Genomic DNA, 8,702 nt, shown 5'->3' with positions numbered 1-8,702 from the left:
AGCATAGAAACCCAGACAGCAAGCAGTTTCGGCCCAGATCCGGCGCACATCTGGCACACATTGGTTTCAAGCCAGATGTGGGCCTGGTCTGGGCCGAAACTATGTAGTTGTCTGGGAACATGCTAACAACATGCTAGTAACTTGCTAATCAGTCTATCAACATGCTAGTTTAGTATATCTTATCTATTTATCTATCTATTTTTATGATAGATTGTATTGCCTTCAAAACTTTAAAACTACTTCAAATGAGTTAAAACTGAAAACCCTCAAACTTTAAGATTTTAAAACTTCTTCAAACTTTCTGGCTAGACTTATTCAAGCCAACTTAAAGTTTGCCTGCACACTTTACTGTGTAGTTAATGAATGATATCTTTGATGTGAATAAAAGCAGTTAAACTAGATTTGTCAGACGGTCAAATAATGAAGTTCTCTCTTTATGTGTCAGTCGTGTTTTTATCAAGGTTTCTACAGGAAGTGCAGGAGGAGTTGTAGCAGCTCCGGCTTCTTTCCGGAGGCCGATTAATGAAACCGAGCGGAGACTGATGGAGGCCAGTTCCTCTGGGCTTTACACCTTTCCTACCTCCACCTCTCAGCCAAGAGTGACATTACACATAAATGCCCCATATCCATGAACGAGACCTCTCTCTCACACACACACACACACAAGCTCCCTAAGCCCCAAACCATTATTCCTCCATCTCTTCTGTGGCGTTGAGCTTTAAATCCAAGCTCTGTCTCTCTCTGCTCTGTGGAAAACAGAAGAAAAACAAAGAGAACTATTAGAAAGTAAGTGCAACTATTTTTTTCAGTTGTACCTCAAAGGTCATGACCTTCACGACTGACCCTAATTGACATCATACACTGTAATGGCAACCTAAAATGGTGTTTATGTAGTGATATCATAATTAACTGTTTTTCAAGACTATACTTAAGTATTATTTAATATGACTGAATCAAGCAGACCACATCAGTTTACACCAATACAAGACATTTTTAAGGGTCGGCTGATGTATCATTAGAGCACATCCGTTTGTGTGTTACCAATTTATACACTCAGAAAAAAAAAAAAAAAAAAAAAACTAAATAAATAAATAAATAAATATAAAAATATATATATATATATATATATATATATATATATATATATATATATATAGATATATATATATATATATATATATATATATATATATATATATATATATATATATATATATATATATATATATATATATGTATCCTTAAATGATGCATATTGCATTGAAGGATTAGTACACTTTAAAGGTACAGTCTGAGTCAAGTCATTTATATAGCACTTTGTACAAGACTGTATGTTTCAAGTCTTTCTAAAAAGCTTCAAAGTTTTATTTAAAAAATAAAAAATAAACCTTCAGTGATGCAAACAGAGATTAATTTTACTGTGAAGCAGCTCTAGAAAGTGATAGAGTCATTAAGCTATAACTGTTTAAAGATGATCAATTATGAAATGAGTTCAATTCAGCTGTAAATCAGCTTTAGAAGATCAGTTCAGTTCTCATCCAATAGTGTCAGTAAAAAACAAAACCAGACTCAGTGAGGGAACCAGTTCTCCTCTGAGCTCAAATTAAACTTATTTTATTTGTTCAATATGAGCTATGGGAATTATGGGAAAAAGCTGTATTTTCAGCATCATTCCTCCAGTCTTCAGTGTCACATGATCTTCAGAAATCAGAATAATATGATGATTTACTGCTCAAGAAACATTTCTGATTATTATCAGTGTTGAACACAGTTGTGCTGCACAATATCATGTGGAAACTGTTTTACTTTTAGTTTTTCAGGATTCACAGATGAATATAATGTTCAAAATTAGAAATAACGTGTGATAATGTAAATAGTTTAATGCATGCTAAATAGAACAACAACAACAACAACAACAACAATAATAATAATAATAATAATAATAATAATAATAATAATAATAATAATAATAATAATAATAATAATTGAAAACAAAAATAAAATTAAGCGTACAAAAAAAAAAGAAAATGTATGAACCCCATTTTTTGGAATGGTAACATATGAATTCTATTAATTAGAAGACAACACATTCACACAGATCTTTTACACTTTAGAAATATTTCAATTTTTGGTAGCATGAGGACAGAAGTTGCAAGATTTAAAGCAGCTCATGCATTATTTAGTTTGACCTGACGATCAGCGCCTTGTGAAGGTCACGCACCACCCTTTCACTGACCGCTTCTGGAGAAGAAAAAGACATTATCTTCTTAAGAGTCTCAAGCCCTATTTAATTCCTTATTTGTGGAAAGTGTCAGTATGAAGGACAAAGGAAATAACAGCGTGTCCAGGCAGACAAAGCACATTAGAGATCTGTCCTGCTCTCTGAAGATGGACCGGAAGCTGAAGCCTCCTCCTGCCTCAGCGAAGCCTCATGTCCCAGAGAGAGAAGTGTGTGAAAACACAGAGTCCGTGTCCCCCGACGCGACCGCGGCCGAGGCCCAGAGTGTGAGAAGAGGCCTGCATTTGATGCCTGACTGCCCAAATCTTCTGCAGAACAGTGGGCTGATTCCCCAGGCGTCCGGCTGCGGGGCTGGGAGAGCAGGAGATGGAGACGGGAAGGCACAGTAATTGTACCGAGGTCTGTTGAGATTTTCTTCTGAGCGGCTCTCAGTAAAAGGAAAGCAGTCCCCTGGTAGTGCCTGAAACTTGGGCAGAATGACCAAAAAAACAGTGTGCACTCACATATGAGTAACATTCAATTTACCACATGAAAGCCCATATGTTCAATACACATAACACATCGGTCTGAGGCGGCTCTAGTCCTAAAATAATGAAGGAGAGATGTAGACCTGTTCCTTCAGATCTCAAACCGCTCGCAGCGTGCTAATCAAACACCTGATGCTGCATGAGGTCCGCTATGAAATAAATAGATCTAGCACTCAAACCATTGTTTTCACACTTGAAGCACAGAATTGTCTTATATAGTTCATTGCATCTGATTGCTTCTTATTATGGATGCACGAATACCACATTTGTCTGCCTTTTCAGAATCACAGAGCACATATCAGTGGTTTGGGTTTATATACAAACAAACAAACTATAAAAAAAATATTATAATGTACTGTATATTACTATAATATTATAGAGCACTGGACAACATTTCTGTGATAAATGCAACGTTAAGTGACATTGATCACGAGCTGTTTTACTGATGTTACCGATTTCAACACTTTATGATGTTCACTCATGTTTAGTTTGTCTTATAATTTGTGTTAAAGTGGAGAAGATTACTTAACAAATTTACTTGACAATCCTGGTTTGAACTTCAAGTGATTAATATGGATTTTAGATGAATAAAGCCTTTGTTAACTGCACTTAGATTACATGAATGCATTATTATGTCAAAGTGTGAAGAATATTTTAATCATCTAAAGAAACTTTTTCCATAGTTAGTGCAATGCAAATGTGTTCTGGATGCTAAGGTTTCTGCAAGGAACCACTGATAACAAATAACACTTTATAATAACTTTTATTCATAAATCATTAACAAATGTTATATATAATGTTTAGCAGATCATTAGTTAATAGATATTCACATCTTTAGCAAGCATTTGGAAAGTTCAGTGAATAGTGAAGAGCTTAAAATTACAGATTAATCCAAATTCTTTTCACAACATTTGTAAATGTAAGAAAAATAGCATATGGTAATATCTGAACTGAAGTTAAATTACATTTGTAAACACTGACTAAAGATCACTTAAGCATTATATAATGTGTGTTAATGATTTATTAATGAAGCTGTTAACCATCTGTTAAAATAATCTGAAGATTTTCTTTATTTAAAGTGCATGATCTTATGAATTCAAAGTTTGATGACATTTCTAAGCATTTTAATTTACATTAAATCATGTTTTAATCAGTAGAATGATTTAATCAGATGACTCCTTTTCAGTGTATTTCACCATTTTGAAATTGTATGACCTATACTTTCTGTTATTGCCTCAAAATGTACTTAGAATGACAAATAAACAGAATAACACACACATAACATCTGAAAAGTTAACTATATATTCAAAGTCTGTGAAAATGAAAATATTGCATACAATTAGAAAATGTTAAAATATTTGATTCATCTTGTATTTGCACATTTATTTTTGTTAAGTCACAATATAATACTGTTTTGATCTCTTAGTTATTTTGCAATGATCACTATTTACCAATTTTCGCCGGTGTGATTTTGGCGGATCACCAGCCAGTCTTGCGAACACTGATGAACTACTGAATGCAACTTGAAATAAGAATTTAATTGCAATTAATCTTATGAATTATTGCTCACACACAGAAACAGTCAGGGACCACAGATCCAGATTTCCCAAAAACTGATTTTAGACTTTGAGCCAAGACTAGACATGATTCTTAGATATCTAAAACACAATGACCCCACATCTTCATTTACATGTATCTCCCATATCTTTCCATCAATACATTCACAGTTTACCTGGCACTGACAGCACAAGTGACGTGTTGCTCTGGAATAATGCTGTCGCATCCAGCTTTGTATTCCTAATGTGGCTATGAAAATAGAGCATCACTGCCTAGTCTAGTGAATTACAGACACAGACAGCCTTTTTCAAAATCAGCATTGCATGTCATTCATGGAGAAGGCAATCCCAGAATGCAACGTGATGGATCTATGGAAGTTGGATTTTAAGGCATCATAGGTGCAGACATTATGCAAATGTAGAAAAACCATTATATATATATATATATATATATATATATATATATATATATGAAAGCAATTCCATAAAGCAAAACATTTCATTCTATATAAAATCAGACAATGTTATTCAATATTCATCACTGCATTATCTTGGCAGCATGCAAATGGTAAACTGGTATGACGCATATAAAGTGTAAAGTGCTCCAAATCTGGCTCTGTTTCAGTGAAGATGGCCATGTAGGCAAGTACTGTGAGATGGCTGGGAATCAGCACAGTGAATGAGAGGGTAAGATATCTATTAATAAAGTCGTCGTGACCAGCTCAGTTCATTACGCTCTAACCAGCACACATTAGTCTGCCGACTCCTTCTGTCTCCGGGGGGAACTCAATGCTTGGAGCTTTTTAACCCAGTTGAAAGGTTCGATGTCACTGGAGAGCTTCAGCTCATGCAGTTCACTGAGGCAGACTTCAGTTTAACTGCCCAGTTTAATGCCATCAACCCGGAGCTATATGTTACACACTTACTGGGCTTCTTCTGAATAAGCTCTGGTTTTGAACTCCCTGAAGGACATAGAGTGATTTCCTCCGTCAACGATGAACACTTGTCTGTACATAATGTGTGGAGAAAGCTTTATAATCCATCAAATCTGAAAGTTGTAAGACAATAGTTGCAGCCAAATGTAAATTCTCTCAACATTTACTCATTCCCGTGTTAATCCAATCCAGTATGATTTTTTTATTTTATTTTCATAAGATGCTTTGAAGCACTTCTGAGCTGCTTTCCCCCCATAAAATACAAATTAACAGCAGCATTGTAAAAAAATATATATTTTAATAAGCGGTGGCAACATGTCTTTCTGTTACTTTAACTTATCAAGATCACCAAGTTAACCAATTCCAACTTCACTAAGGAAATCTAAATTATTATTTTTATTATGTTGAAGTTGGCATCAATTTATAACAAGATAGAATATGAACGCATTTCAAACTTTTTTTTTTTTAATCAACATGATAATGTGAGATTCTCGTACTACAACAATGGAATTAATATTGATTGAATTATTATTGCTTAAACTCATTAACGAGTTGAGTCTGCCGTTGACTACTGTTTCCCCTTTCCTTATATGAAAATAAGCAGTGGGAACATTCTGCTAAACATCTTTCACTATCCACGAAGACAGATTTGTGATGATGTCAGCATTTTCTTCAGTTTTGTTTGAGCTATCACTTTAATTATTTTGTGCTGTTTTCATTACAGTATAATTCTTTCTCCAGCAGGATGACTTGTTCATGTAGCAGCAGTATAATGAATATCAAAATGATGAGCGGTTTTTAAGTTATAATAATGCACATTATGCTCTTTGGTTGTCCGTGTTGACTCTTCTCAGTGTAATGATGCATGTAGATTCTTCTGTAAATCTTCATCGAATCCACTGTGATGGACTGTGAGAACACACTCACACTGCTCTGTGTGTTATTGAAGTATGGGTGGCACACACTTCTGCTCTTTACTTTGGCAGCTAGCAGCACGTAATGATGCGTTTGACAGGCTGGAATTCTCTAGATCTATTTGTCTATGCAGGTCTGATTGTATCTTTGCACCTGGGACGGCCCGAGGCACAGTTTACCATCAGTGTTGGATCTGCATGCATTTGGGACATTATCTCATTATGACTTACAATAAATTTAAGTTCTCAAAATCTTGAAACATCAGAATGAGATTTGCAATATCTAATCTAATATCAGTTAAGATTCACAAAGAACAAATGAATCAAGTCCAAGAATGGATGTTTACTTGAGACATGTGATATTCCTGTGAATGCTGTTTCATCCTGTAAATCAGTTCTGCTCTGTGTTTGTTGGCAAGAGCTCAGAGCCTGTTGTCACATGGTTATCTGAGTTGAGACTTTCAAAATGCAATAAATTCTTTGAATCAATCTGAAGTTATTTTTCATATTGAAACTGTTGAAAATACACAACATACAGTAGTAATTTGATCCACATATGACAGCCTCTGAACTTGATCTTATAATCTTATATACAGGCACTGAACTAAAAATACATTCATCAGTCATCGCTTCTGAAATTAATTCAAAGGGTCATTTTGTTAATGCTATAAATTGATTACAGCAATAAAAGAACATTTCATCATGAACAAGAACATGAGCATTATCACATTAGACCACAGAAAATCCAAAATGACATTTTCCTTACGTTCAACTTCCAAAAGTGCATTCATCTTTGCCATGTTACAGTACGTTCATTTATTTGACTAGTGCTATGTGCTGTACTAACAAAAACATAAATGGCACTAATAAAAACACTGACACTGACAAGCTATGCAATATCACGTTCATAATCGAATGTGATTCATCTAATGAATGTGATATAGCGCAGCTTTTCAGTGATTTATGGCTGTGTTTATTAAAAACATCTGATTAATTTCCATCTGAAAGCAGATGATGGAGATTTATTGTACTATTATGCACAGAACCGGCTTTACTGATGAGATGAGCTTGACAATCACATGTGATTTATCATGCAAACCTTGTTTGTTGATCACAAAGAACTGATTACAGTATGCGGAATGGTGCACTGTGATTGGTTGTTTACCGTTTACAGTGCATGGAATTGTGTGATGTGATTGGTTGAGCAGATATATCACATTCTGCAAAAAAAAGGTAGAATGGAGCTTGTCATGGTTTGAGGAAAAAGGGAGAAAACATGACCACTAACTAGCGATGAGAAAAACACGCCTTTTCAAAATGCTTCGCAAACGTCTAAAAATGTATAAACCTGGTTTAGTTAGTGAACAAATTATTGAAATTTTAAAACATTTCAAAACAGTTGCCACATAAAAACCCTGAAATCACGTGACTTTGGTAGTTTGATACGCGCTGGAAATCAGCAGCTTGAAATAAATGTTTCGCAAAGGTTTCGAAACTTCACAAAGCAAAGTCTACAAGTAAAAAAGATAAATTACAAAGTCTGTAATAAAACACGAATCAACAGGAGATTTGAAAGGATAGAAGAAACAGGTCAGAGATTTGATTGAAGTGAGTGTTTCCACTTTCTAAAAACAATAGATTAAGACTCAGACAATATTTTTAGATCTGTGTGTAGCTTACAACAGTGTTGTGATTCATGAAGCACATTCATCCGCGGAGCAGAGCTGAAGCACAGCCAAAATTATGAAAGATATATCTGTATGGTTGGCTCCCATTTGCACACAATCGCTTTTAATTTTGTTACTCATTCAAAAGATATATTTCTTTTGCAACAGAAAAATGTTTGGTTAAGATGTTTTGGCTTACTTTATTATTAATTCAACTCGAAGTGGCATACTGTGTGGTGCTATTTGACCTTAGACACTTTGTGCTACAATGACCTGCTTCATCCAGGATGTTAAAATCAATTTTCTGAAGTCTTTTATTTTGCTTATGAAACATCTCGGTATCCTGTCTTGTACACTATTTCTTAAGCTCAGTAGAATCCAACGGTTTCATTAGATAATGTTTTCACTTTTTGCATTTGTTTGACACTGGCTGAACTAATGACCTGTAATTAACCTCAAGTGTCTTTGACAGATGAGTCTAATGTTGAAAGCAGCCTGAGGAAAGCGCTGACCCATCGATTCAAGAGGGATGTATTTTTGATAATCTGCTAAGTAATTGGATGTGATCTTAAAGAGTGTGTCAGCTTGACAGCTGATGATTAAAACAAAGATGCAGAAATCTGAATTCAATTCAATTCAAGTTTATTTGTATATCGCTTTTTACAATTCAAATCGTTACAAAGCAACTTTACAGAACATTACATTTCTACAATATTTAGTAGTAGCTTATAAGTGGTGACTGTCAGTTTGTGCACGTATGACAGAGCGAGTGTGTCTGAACCCCGAACATTATCAGGAAGGCTATTCCAGAGTTTGGGAGCCAAATGTGAGAAAGCACTACCTCCTTTAGTGGACTTTGCTATC

Source organism: Carassius auratus, chromosome 41, assembly GCF_003368295.1.
Source record: "Carassius auratus strain Wakin chromosome 41, ASM336829v1, whole genome shotgun sequence".
NCBI lineage: Eukaryota > Metazoa > Chordata > Actinopteri > Cypriniformes > Cyprinidae > Carassius > Carassius auratus.
This window is presented reverse-complemented; position numbering follows the sequence as displayed.